Below are 14,300 nucleotides of genomic sequence, written 5' to 3'. Positions count from 1 at the left end.
ATGAGAGACGGTAGACTAGTGATTGCACAGAAACCCACCACAGGAATCTGATACAAACTGCATATACGGCTGCTTTCCCTCTAGCCTGAAGACATCTGAGCGGGAGAATATAGGCTAACGCATTTTGAGACGCTGAAGCAGGCTAATCTCTGTCCCTTGGTGAGAGACACTGTAGTTTAACAGGAGGTGATATTCCATGGTAATCACTGTATTTAAGCCTAGGGTGGGTTTCCTCCATAGGTTAGTGCATGTGATACTGTAACTCAGTGGTTCCCAAAAATGCTACTTTTTAAAAAGAAATTATGAACTCAGTCCGGGTTTCAATTTACTCTTGAAAGTTGTAATAATGGAATGCACTAGTAGAATCCTCTCGTCATGTCAGTCATTGCATTGTCAGAAATGTCCAGATCAACTAGCCCACGTCAGCTAACATTTTTAAACTAGTTTTTTTAGGCCGTAGAAATAGACGTGGGGCGCAAGATGTTCCCAAATGCTGGAAGAGGGGTCTGTGAAAAAGTTTGGGAACATCTGCTGTAACTGACCTTTGACCCCTGTGAGTCGGAGCAGCTGTGATAGTGGCAGTCGGGGGGGGATGGGGGTGTCCTGGTAGTCAGAGCGTCTGTCTGCTGTACATTATCAACACCTCCCAGTCCTAACCACGGCTGCAAGAGATGGCGACAGACCCCCTCTGAAATACCCCCACTCCTGCCCATCAGCTGACACCCACCCCCAATCTTCCAGCCTGCCAACAAATTGCCCCACAGTGCTACCCCTACCCCAAATATGCCTCTGACCCTCCCTGTTCATGTATTTCCACACCCTTGAGTGAACAGCTAGTTCGCTGGCTCTGTCAAGGAACATCAGAGCACTCTACCATGGCATCCTTCCCTACTGTAACTGTTCCCCAGGCAGGTCTGCCCACATCTTCCACCGCTAGTAACCCCCAAACACACACACACAACCAGCCTACTGCACACAAATGTCCACCACAGACCGCCTCAAACACAGAGACATTTCCATCTTTTGAGCAGTGTAAAATGAATACTTGTTTTTTTTTGAAGGGATGTCGTGAAATAGAATACACGAAGAGGAACAATAAAAAAAGAATCTATAACTTATGCGTATTGTAACTAAACAAGCTGCTTTATGTCAGTATATTTTTTAAATTGGACCATCCATCACCCCCCTTATCTTATTCGAGTACTAGGTACGAGTACATTTAACCTTTAACAAAATAAAAGTAAAAGGCTGTATATACAGTGCCTTGCGAAAGTATTCGGCCCCCTTGAACTTTTCGACCTTTTGCCACATTTCAGGCTTCAAACATAAAGATATAAAATTGTATTTTTTTGTGAAGAATCAACAACAAGTGGGACACAATCATGAAGTGGAACGACATTTATTGGATATTTCAAACTTTTTTTAACAAATCAAAAACTGAAAAATTTGGCGTGCAAAATTATTCAGCCCCCTTACGTTAATACTTTGTAGCGCCACCTTTTGCTGCGATCACAGCTGTAAGTCGCTTGGGGTATGTCTCTATCAGTTTTGCACATCGAGAGACTGACATTTTTTCCCATTCCTCCTTGCAAAACAGCTCGAGCTCAGTGAGGTTGGATGGAGAGCATTTGTGAACAGCAGTTTTCAGTTCTTTCCACAGATTCTCGATTGGATTCAGGTCTGGACTTTGACTTGGCCATTCTAACACCTGGATATGTTTATTTTTGAACCATTCCATTGTAGATTTTGCTTTATGTTTTGGATCATTGTCTTGTTGGAAGACAAATCTCCGTCCCAGTCTCAGGTCTTTTGCAGACTCCATCAGGTTTTCTTCCAGAATGGTCCTGTATTTGGCTCCATCCATCTTCCCATCAATTTTAACCATCTTCCCTGTCCCTGCTGAAGAAAAGCAGGCCCAAACCATGATGCTGCCACCACCATGTTTGACAGTGGGGATGGTGTGTTCAGCTGTGTTGCTTTTACGCCAAACATAACGTTTTGCATTGTTGCCAAAAAGTTCAATTTTGGTTTCATCTGACCAGAGCACCTTCTTCCACATGTTTGGTGTGTCTCCCAGGTGGCTTGTGGCAAACTTTAAACGGCACTTTTTATGGATATCTTTAAGAAATGGCTTTCTTCTTGCCACTCTTCCATAAAGGCCAGATTTGTGCAATATACGACTGATTGTTGTCCTATGGACAGAGTCTCCCACCTCAGCTGTAGATCTCTGCAGTTCATCCAGAGTGATCATGGGCCTCTTGGCTGCATCTCTGATCAGTCTTCTCCTTGTATGAACTGAAAGTTTAGAGGGACGGCCAGGTCTTGGTAGATTTGCAGTGGTCTGATACTCCTTCCATTTCAATATTATCGCTTGCACAGTGCTCCTTGGGATGTTTAAAGCTTGGGAAATATTTTTGTATCCAAATCCGGCTTTAAACTTCTTCACAACAGTATCTCGGACCTGCCTGGTGTGTTCCTTGTTCTTAATGATGCTCTCTGCGCTTTTAACGGACCTCTGAGACTATCAGAGTGCAGGTGCATTTATACGGAGACTTGATTACACACAGGTAGATTGTATTTATCATCATTAGTCATTTAGGTCAACATTGGATCATTCGGAGATCCTCACTGAACATCTGGAGAGAGTTTGCTGCACTGAAAGTAAAGGGGCTGAATAATTTTGCATGCCCAATTTTTCAGTTTTTGATTTGTTAAAAAAGTTTTAAATATCCAATAAATGTCGTTCCACTTCATGATTGTGTTCCACTTGTTGTTGATTCTTCACAAAAAAATACAGTTTTATATCTTTATGTTTGAAGCCTGAAATGTGGCAAAAGGTCGCAAAGTTCAAGGGGGCTGAATACTTTCGCAAGGCACTGTATGTGTGGCCTGTTATAGTTCATGCTGTCACTCCCCCTCATATCTGCCATTTCCAGTTCCAGCTCGTGCCCTTCGCCTTCTGTTTCCGCCACATTTCCCTTTACTCCTGCCATCCTCTTCCCACCATCATCTATACACCAACTTTCCTTCCGCGTCATGAAAAGTTGCACGCGCAGTTTGTCATCAGAAACCGCTGCTTCCTTACAGTCGTGGCCAAAAGTTATGAGAGTGACACATATTAATTTTCACAAAGTCTGCTGCCACAGTTTGTATGATGGCAATTTGCATATACTCTAGAATATTTTGCAATTAATTGCAAAGTCCCTCTTTGCCATGCAAATGAACTGAATCCCCAAAAAACATTTCCACTGCATTTCAGCCCTGCCACAAAAGGACCAGCTGACATCATGTCAGTGATTCTCTCGTTAATACAGATGTGAGTGTTGATGAGGACAAGGCTGGAGATCACTCTGTCATGCTGATTGAGTTTGAATAACAGACTGGAAGCTTCAAATGGAGGGTGGTGCTTGGAATCATTGTTCTTCCTCTGTCAACCATGGTTCCCTGCAAGGAAACACGTGCCGTCATCATTGCTTTAAACAAAAAGGGGCTTCACAGGCAAGGATATTGCTGCCAGTAAGATTGCACCTTTTTTCGGATCATCAAGAACTTCAAGGACAGCAGTTCAATTGTTGTGAAGAAGGCTTCAGGGCACCCAAGAAAGTCCAGCAAGCGCCAGGTCCGTCTCCTAAAGTTGATTCAGCTACGGGATCGGGGCACCACCAGTATAGAGCTTGCTCAGGAATGGCAGCAGGCAGGTGTGAGTATATCTGTACACACAGTGAGGCGAAGACTTTTGGAGGATGGCCTCGTGTCAAGAAGGGCAGCAAAGAAGCCACTTATCTCCAGGAAAAACATCAGGGACAGACTGATATTCTGCAAAGGGTACAGGGATTGGACTGCTGAGGACTGGGGTAAAGTCAATTTCTCTGATGAATCCCCTTTCCGATTGTTTGGGGCATCCAGAAAAAAGCTTGTCTGGAGAAGACAAGGTGAGCGCTACCATCAGTCCTGTGTCATGCCAACAGTAAGGCATCCTGAGACCATTCATGTGTGGGGTTGCTTCTCAGCCAAGGGAGTGGGCTCATTCACAATTTTGCCTAAGAACACAGCCATGAATAAAGAATGGTACCAACACTTCCTACGAGAGCAACTTCTCCCAACCATTCAGTAACAGTTTGGTGATGAACAATGCCTTTTCCAGCATGATGGAGCACCTTGCCATAAGGCAAAAGTGATAACTATGTGGCTTGGGGAACAAAACATTGATATTTTGGGTCCATGGCCAGGAAACTCCCCAGACCTTAATCCCATTGAAGACTTGTGGTCAATCCTCAAGAGGCGGGTGGACAAACAAAACCCCACAAATTCTGACAAACTCCAAGCATTTATTATGCAAGAATGGGCTGCCATGAGTCAGGGTGTTGCCCAGAAGTTAATTGACCACATGCCAGGGCGGATTGCAGAGGTCTTCAAAAAGAAGGGCCAACACTGCAAATATTGACTCTTTGCATCAACTTCATGTAATTCTCAATAAAAGCCTTTGACACTTGTGAAATTCTTGTAATTATACTTCAGTATTCCATAGTAGCATCTGCCAAAAATATCTAAAGACACTGAAGCAGCGAACTTTGAAATTAATATTTGTGTCGTTCTCAAAACGTTTGTTCACGACTGTACATAGCAGCGGATATGATCACATGCAACTTAAAATGCAGCTTGTGTAAGTTAAACACATAATCAGATGATTATCGTCTACATTACATCGCAGATGAGTATTGTTTACCAAGCAAGCCAGCGAGGCAAGGTAAAATATCACAAATAGAGCTTCAGAAAGTGTGCACACCCCTTGACTTTATCCACATTTTGTTGTGATACTGCCTGAATTTAAAATGGATCACATGGAGATTTTGTGTCACTGGCCTACACACAATAACCCATTAAGCCAAAGTGGAATGATGTTTTTAGAAATGTTTAGAAATTAATAAAAAATGAAAAGCTGAAATGTCTTGAGTCAATAAGTATGCAACCCCTTTGTTATGGCAAGCCTAAATAAGTTCAGGAATAAAAATGTGCTGAACAAGTCACATAAGTTGCAATAATAGTGTTTAACATGATTTTTGAATGACTACCTCATCTCTGTACCCCACACATACAATTATATTTAAGGTTGCTCAGTCGAGCAGTGAATTTCAAACACAGATTCAACCACAAAGACCAGGGAGGTTTTCCAATGTTTCGCAAAGGGTGGTACCTATTGGTAGATGGGTAAAGAATGTAATTAAATAAGCAGACGTTGAATATCCCTTTGAGCATGGTGAAGTTATTAATTACACTTTGGATGGTGTATCAATACACCCGGTCACTACAAAGTTACAGGTGTCCTTCCTAACTCAGTAGCCGGAGAGGAAGGAAACTGCTCAGGGATTTCACCTGGAGGCCAATGGTGACTTTAATACAGTTTCAGATTTTAATGGCTGTGATAGGAGAAACTGAGGATGGATCAACAACATTGTAGTTACCCCACAATACTAACCTAAATGGCAGTGAAAAGAAGGAAGCCTGTACAGAATACAAATATTCCAAAACATGCATCCTGTTTGCAATAAGGCACTAAAGTAAAACTGCAACATTTTTGGCAAAGAAATTAACTATGTCCTGAATACAAAGTGTTGTATGTTTGAGGCAAATCACTGAGTACCACTCTTCATATTTTCACACATGCTGGCTGCATCATGTTATGGGTATGCCTGTCATCAACAAAGACTAGGGAGTTTTATTCCGTTTCTTTTTATCCTAAAAAAAAAAAAATCAACTTTCAGCAGGACAATAGCCTAAAACACAAGGCCAAATATACACTTAACAAGATTACATTGAATTTTCCTGAGAGGCCTAGGTACAATTTTGACTTAAAATGGCCTTGGAAATCTATGGCAAGACTTAAATGGCTGTCTTGGATTGATCAACAACCAACTTGACGGAGCTTGACAATTTTTACAAAGAATGCTGTGCAAATATTGTACAATCCAGGTGTGCAAATGTCTTAGAGACTTACCCAGAAGACTCACAGCTGGAATCGCTGCCAAAGATTTGGCCAGGGTAGGCCGTCATTGTAAATAAGAAATTGTTCTTAACCGACTTGCCTCGTTTAGTAAAGGTAAAAAAATTATAACATTTATTGACTCAGGGGTGTGAATACTTTTGTAAATTAGATATTAGTATTTCATTTTCAATAAATTTGCTAACATTTCTAAAAACATGTTTTCAATTTGTCATGGGGTATTGTGTGTAGATGGGTGAGATCTGGTCCATCCTCTCCATTCTCCTCTAGTTCCTGTACTCGTCTCCAGTCTCCGATGAGGCTCATGAGGTCACGCGAGCGCTGCACCACACCATCGATGGTGCGCAGGTCTTGCGCCGTGAGTTCCAATTCTGGGCTGCAGCCGTGGAGGCTGTCCTCTGTGTTCTGCCCCGGCAACACCGAGATGACAGCCCACGATGACTCCACCCACAGCAGGCCGGTCCAGGACGTAGTGGGTAGCCACGTTGGCGATGGAGCAGCCGTGGCCCCTGGTGACCGTCTCCAAGGCAACCAGCAGCTCCTGGAACAGCCCCCATCCTCCACAGCTGTCAATCATGTTCTTGTACTTACTGAGGGAGGCGTTGTTGAGCTCTGCCCTGCTTGTAGGCTCTGCCTTCCCTAGATAGCGCTCTGAGAGTAGACCACCGGCTGAGAGATAGAGGGGGGGACAGAGAGATGGAGGTTTAAAAAGATGGAAGGGGAGGGGGTGGATACAGAAAGAGAGAAATGGTAAAGATCAGGAAAGAGGAACAGCGGGAAATACATAGAATAGGGTGAACAGGGCGGCAGAGAAACAGCTTCATCAGTCTGGACTCCATCTTAGAACTCCACCATTTTATATCACTACACCCCACATGGCAAGAGAGTCAATATGGAAAGTATTTCTCTAATCGCTAACACTAAGAAACTGACAATAACCGGTTAATGAGGTTGCAACAGTAACTGTGACCTAGCCTGGTCTGTAGATCAGAAGGGTTGGCTAAAAACCCATACAGACCTGGACCAGGCTAACTGGGACCTAACCCAACCCTTCACCACTGACTCTCTCAGTGCAGTGGCTCAACCATGACAATCTAGAGCAGCCAAGTAGCTCCAGTAGGAGTGGCTGTGATGACCTAATCCCCCATGACCTCTGACCTATCCTCACCCAGAGTTCCGTAGGTCAGTAGCTGGATGTCGTGAGACAGGCAGACAGCCTCCACCTTAGCAGCGGGCCGCTGGTCGATCAGGGAGTACTGCACCTGGAAGGAAACAGTGGTCACCAACTTTTTCGGGGTCATTATCTCTTTCGCTGTCAAAAAGCAAGCAGACGTCTACCGCTCAGATTTGTTTTAGCAACTTGACTTCAAAAAAAGAACATTAACCTAATAAAAACTGTCATGTAGGAATGAGGTTTGGGCAGTAGGCTTAATATAATATCACAGCATATTGGCTCTATGATTGGCCTGCCAATATTGTTAATCAGACCATATTATATTTCAAATTCAAGCTTTGATAACAAAATAGATAATTTGCTGTAGCACTTGCGAGGCACAGCTGAGCATAAATTGAAATAATTTGCAAATAATTAGATTTTTTATTTTACTGGACTGATGGTACCTGCATCTGATGGTCATGGTGCTTTCATGACAACTGGGAACTCTGGAAGAAAAAAAAACGAGGTCAAATCATGAGGTCAGTGAAATTTAGGTCGTAAAGTTGGAGCTCTAGAAAGATGCCAGAGTTTTTCGAATCTCGTTCACTGGTCGAATCAATGGTCACTTTAATAAAGTTCACATACTGCTTTACTCCTTTCATATGTAAATACTGTATTCTACTGTATTTTAGTCAATGGTCACTTTAATAATGTTCACATACTGCTTTACTCCTTTCATATGTAAATACTGTATTCTACTGTATTTTAGTCAATGGTCACTTTAATAATGTTCACATACTGCTTTACTCCTTTCATATGTAAATTCTGTATTATACTGTATTTTAGTCAATGACACTATTGTAAAGAATTTACACAAATACTTGAATGAGAAAAGGCTGACCTGAAAACATTGCTCGTCCAAATATTTACATATTTCTTAATTCCGTTATTTTACATTTAGATGTGTGTGTATTGTTGTGAATTGTTAGATACTACTGCACTGTTGGAGCTACAGTAGGAACACAAGCATTTCACTCTAACGTCTGCTAAATATGTGTGTGTCACCAATACATAAAAAACTATTGAGTTCCCAGTTGTATTGGGTGTTTCTCACAGAGCTGAGAGTTGTCCTGAGAAACATTGCTTTCAAGTGGTTTTAATTGGTGGGTGTGATAATACAGTATGTACATGGGCGCCTGACTTTGTCTGAAAGTGGGGGAGAAAATGTTTTAAAATAATTTACAATAGAAAAATATATATACAGTACCAGTCCAAAGTTTGGACACACCTACAAATTCAAGGGTTTTTCTTTATTTTTACTATTGTCAACATTGTAGAATAATAGTGAAGACATCAAAACTATGAAATAACACATATGGAATCATGTAGTAACAAAAAAAGTGTTACAAAAATCTAAAGATATACAGTTGAAGTCAGAAGTTTACATACACTTAGGTTGGAGTCATTAAAACTCCTTTTTCAACCACTCCACACATTTCTTGTTAACAATCGACTACCCCAGATGGTGCGATGAACGGAGGACACAGAGGCGGCGTTCCAGACCCTAAAGGAAGCGTTGTGTTCGCACCTGGTACTCGTCAACCCGCACTTCTCCAAACCCCTCCTGGTCCAGACAGACGTGTCTGACACAGGGGTGGGGGCCATCTTGTGTCCACCCATGCCTACGCCCCTTGGGCATTGAACAAGAACTGTCAACTTGAAAATGCAAACTGGAGTTTTGCATTTAAATTTGGTCATAAATTATGTTCACATTGTGGTATCCAAGGAGGTCTACCCCGGGGGTTGGTGATAGAGGGGAGGTACGTGCCATGACGTTTGGTGAATGCAGATGAAGCTGAGAAAAAGGAGTTGGCATGTGGGAAGAGTCTGACTTTTGGGAAATACCAGTTGAAGACAAGTAGGGTTTAAACTGAATTAAGACTACCAAAAGACCAAAGCCCATTTAGACCCAATCACCATCTCTTCAAAGTAATTTACTAAATGTAGTCCAGTTTGTAACATTCTCTGTGAAATGGGCTTTGAAATGTGTAATTCAATGTAGAGAGCTTTGAAATTATTGATGAGTCCATTTTAAAGTAAAAATGTATTAAAATGTTGATGACGGTAGTATGATAAACTGAAGAAAACATAAATTATCATCAAGTTTGACATTTTTTGGTTACTTTTTGAAAATAATAATATTAAATCGACCAAAATACCAACAAATCTCAAAACTGATAGGTAGATGCAAAAATGTCATTTCAGCCTGTGGTGCCTGGCCTTAAACATTTTCACATATTTAATCATGTAGCATTAGGCCTACTGATTATATCTCCGTATTTACTTACAAGCTCCTACATTGACAGCTCGCGTGCAGTTTCCGCAAAGGTGTAACCAGTGGGAGAATCTCAATTGCATACTCCTCGCGTCCTCTCTCCTCGCCTCCTTCTCAAAACACATTGGATGAGAAAGCCAGAGGTCCCGCCCCCCTCTGATCATCTTCGCCAATTTTTTCTTTTTTTTTGTTTTTTTTTTGAAAAGTTTTATTGACACATTTCCTTTAAAAACAGCTCATACATTTTTTACATAATTGATACACATAAAAACGGCAACAAAGCATAAAACACAGCATTTGAAAGTTACATTTAAATGTGTTAAAAAGTACATGTTGTTAAAACCAATGAAAACAACCATGGATAAAAGTACTTTCCTTGTAAAAAACATCAAATCTGTAAAAGCCATTTAAAATGTGTACTAATGATCTAACAAAGGTAAAACATTTTTAAGACATGAAAAAACATGTTAAAAAGCCACTTTGTTAAAAGGCTGTCTTCAGTCCCTTGTACAGGAGCGGGGTGAGTCTTTATCAAGCTCAGCTCATCCTGCTCCTCTGAATAGATCATCGTCCCGTCCTTCGGGGCCCAGAGGAGATCCCTCCCCTAGGCGCATCGCCCTAGGCGCCGCAGCGCTGTCAGGCCGTGGCCGCCGGGACCTAGGGTGTTGTGGGGGACCCTTCGCCTGGGGTCGAGGCCCCCTTCCTTCCGTACCACCCCAGGGCTTCCGTGGCTACCATGGCCACTGCCTGGGGGGTGGTCTCTACGTTTTTTGCTACCAGCAGGTTATGGGAGGACCACAGTGCTTCCTTCAGGCACGTGAGGGTGGGCCAGAGCTTGGTGAAGGCCTTTGATGGAATGGGCCTTCGGCCCACCCCATACAGCACGAGCTGAGGTGTTAGGTCCTTCCCTGCTGGCAGACACGAGGTGATCAGGGGGCCTGCTTCCTTCCACAGGTCCCTGGCGGCTCTGCACTCCCAGAGCATGTGCCTCACCGACTCTTCTTGGCCGCAGCCTGGTCGGGGGCACGCGGATGTCCTCGCCATGCCCCGTGAGTGCATAACGGCCCTGACCGGGAGGATCTCGTGGGCGACCATCCAGGACAGGTCCCGATGCCGATTCAGGAGAGCAGGATGGGCCACGTTGCGCCAAACCGTTGTGGGCTCACCTATAGCGAGCCCGCGCACTGGACACACTGGTTCCCGATCCTGCACAAGAGAGAGAAGAGAGCGGTGTTTTGTTACGACCGTGACTGTTTCTTTTTCCAGTTTAAAATGTCTTAAAAACTTCTGGAGCTGGACGTAGTGCGGGGTAGCAGGAAAGAGACTGGGGCTCGCAGGTCGACTGGGATCAGCCTCAGAGTCCTGAGGTAAGATCCCAGCCAGAACCGTGCGAGGGCCTGGGTCTTGTTGTTGACCGGGGAGGTGGCAAGAGTCAGATGTAACGCTGTGTAGCGGCTGCCCAGGAACAAGTAGAGGTCAGGCAAGCCTTTCCCCCCCTTGGACCTGGGCCTCTTGACCACCTCCCTCCTCAGCCTCTCCCACTTGCCTCCCCACAGGAAGTAAAAAAGCATCCGCTCCAGGTCTAAAATACTCCTTCGAGGGGGGATAAAAACAGAACTGATTAATAAAAGCACAGGTAAAATCACAGCTTTAATGATTAAAACCTTGCCCTCAAAAGTCAGCTGTCGTAGTCCCCAAAAACCCAGTCTCTGTCTTACCGTCCCCAGGATTCCACTCCAGTTACCGCTCCCGCCTCCCCCCCGGTCAAACTTTACCCCCAGTACCCTTATGTCCGTCAGTTTAACTGTCAGAGGTAGTCTGGTCAAGTCTGGGTCTGCCCACGGTCCGAAGAATTGGGCCTCTGTCTTGTCTCTGTTCAGTCTCGCCCCAGAGGCTCGTCCGTACCAGTCAGTCCTGTCCAGAGTCCTGTCGACGGATAAAAGGTCGGTACATAAAATGTTGACGTCGTCCATGTAAAAGACGCACTTAGCGGTCATCCCCCCACTCCCTGGGATACCCACCCCACTGATCCCTTGGTCCCTTCTCAAGACCTGTGCCAGTGGTTCAATACAGGCCACGAACAGAAGGGGAGATAACGGACAGCCCTGACGGACGCCGCAGTGTACTCCCACTGCTTTTGACAGATGCCCATTTACAAGGATTTTGAGGAGGCGAGGATGCGAGCAATTGGGATTTTCCCCAGAGGCTGCGAAACAGCGACGCCTAATCAGACATGCCCGTGTTCACCATCATGGTTCTTCCAGGCAAAGTGAAATGACAAAATATGCTTGTGGTGCCCGTAGCTCAAATTATATGTAACACCATAAAACAAAATACAAATGTAAAAACAGCACAACAAAATAGATTTTAAAAAAAACATTTTGCAAGTGCCTTTTCATTTGAAAAACAAGTGGTAAAACAGTGCTTTCTAACTGCACTGAACCAAAACAGTGGCGCGCGGGAGCGAAGCAACACTTTCGAGTGGGCAAAACCTTGGCGAGGGGGGGAGGGGCTGCAAAATGCAATCTGTTAATTATTATATGTACTGAACAAAAATATAAAATGCAACATGCAACAATTTCAAAGATTTTACTGAGTTACAGTTCATAGAGGAAAATCAGTCAACTGAAATAAATTCATTAGGCCCTAACCTATGGATTTCACAGGGGCGCACCCACTGGGGAGTCAAGCCCAGCCAATCAGAATTTGTTTGTTTTTTTCGCACAAAAGGGCTTTATTACAGACAGAAATACTCCTCGGCACCCTCCTCAGACGATCCTACAGGTGAAGATGCTGGATGTGGAGGTCCTGAGCTGGCGTGGTTTGTGGGTGTGGTCTGCGGGTGTGAGGTCGGTTGGATGACCTGCCAAATTCTCTAAAAAGACGCTGGAGGCGGCTTATGGTAGAGAAATTAACATTAAATTATCTGGCAACAGCTTTTTTGGACATTCCTGTAGTCAGCATGCCAATTGTACACTCTCTCAAAACTTGAGACATCTGTGGCATTGTGTTGTGTGACAAAGCTGCACATTTTAGAGTAGCCTTTTATTGTCCCCAGCACAATATGCACCTGTGTAATGATCACGCTGTTTAATCAGCTTCTTGATATGCCACACCTGTCAGGCAGATAGATTATCTAGGCAAAGGAGAAATTCTCACTAACAGGGATGCACAAAAATTGAGAGAAATAAGCTTTTTGTGCATATGGAACATTTCTGAGATCTTTCATTTCAGCACATGAAAAATGGGACCAACACTTTAGATGTTGCGTTTATATTTTGGTTCAGTATATAATATATAAAATGGCCATATCGATTTTAACACGGACTAGCTCAAATTATTATTAATCCTTGAAAATGACAAATTACCCAATGGATCATTATACTTTAACTGGTAAAAAAGGGGTGCAAAAACATTAGTTTTGCACCCCTATTTTGAAAGTGGGGATGCAGCTGCTCCATTTGCTCCATTACTCAGGCACCTATGAGTATGTAGCGTTCAGATTTTACTGGATGGTGGGGAACTTGTAGCATGATTTTGCCCACACTAGTCTCTATTTAAGACTCACCTTGCGGTCCATTGGTCCAGGTCGAGGCACCCATTTAGTCAAACCATGAAGGGTTACACCGCTGGTTTTCAATTTCACCTAGAAAACAGAATGCTACAATTAGAATCTGCTCCGTCTGTGACTAGACACTTTGAAATGCATTCCTTAAATTCACACCCTCCGGTATATTCACTACATTTACTTGTTGTCTGGGTGTACATCACTATGTAGAATAATATCCTCAATCCACACAATCCCCTCAAAGATCTCAGATACTTTACAGTCAGACGTTAGGAACCATCTGTCCAGTTATACAGTGTGATAATGAAGGTGATTCCTCAGAGAGAGGTTTTGTTGGGATACGTTCTCAGAGGACATTATTCTAGATGATTGACTCAGGGCGTCTGTCTATGCCATTAGGCTGTCAAAACTGTGCAAGATGCAGCCTGCCTGGGCAATGCAAAAGAAAATATCATATTAAAAACAATGGTAGTTGTGAATCTGTCCGTGTGTGTATGACTATGGCTCCATGTGTAAGGGAGTCTTAGTTTCATGTGTGTGGGCTTATTCATGTGTGTCTATGAGTGAGAGAGAATTGACTGAATTTCCATACCCATCTCTCCCTTGACTTGAGTGCGAGACTGAGCGGCTCCACCACCCAATACCAACAGTGCTACATTAGCTCCCTCTTGTGCCTATTCAGGGGTGCTACTCCACTTGCATACAGATCTATTATCAATGTTCATAAGATGTTTATTATTATTTTTTATTTATTTTTTACTTCACATTCACTTTCAAACCAATAGGTTCATAACCTGGAGTTTATGTGGCTTACAATAACAATGATTCTAACTCATACCTGGCTGTTGAAGTGTCCAAAAATCTCCTCTGCTGGTCCATAGATATCTGCCATGTCAAATGTTGTCAGGCCGGCATAAACATAGGCTTGCGTCGCGTGCACTGAAATAGGAAAAGGGTTTTGGTAAGAACTACTCCAGAAATACAAGTAGAGTAAAATAAGGCAAATAATTAGGCAGCATCAACTAAAAAATATATATTTTTGTGATGAATACAGTACCAGTCAAAAGTTTGGACACACCTACTCATTCAAGGGGCTCTTATTTTATTATTTTTTTCTACATTGTGGAATAATTGTTAAGATATGAGAACTATGAAATAACACATATCGAACCATGTAGTAACCAAAAAAAGTGTTTAAAAAAAATCTAAGTATATTTTGTATTTGCGATTCTTCAATGTT

The sequence above is a fragment of the Oncorhynchus mykiss genome, chromosome 9 (genome assembly GCF_013265735.2).
Source record: "Oncorhynchus mykiss isolate Arlee chromosome 9, USDA_OmykA_1.1, whole genome shotgun sequence".
NCBI lineage: Eukaryota > Metazoa > Chordata > Actinopteri > Salmoniformes > Salmonidae > Oncorhynchus > Oncorhynchus mykiss.
The sequence above is the reverse complement of the archived record's forward strand: the minus strand, read 5'-3'. Positions refer to the sequence as shown.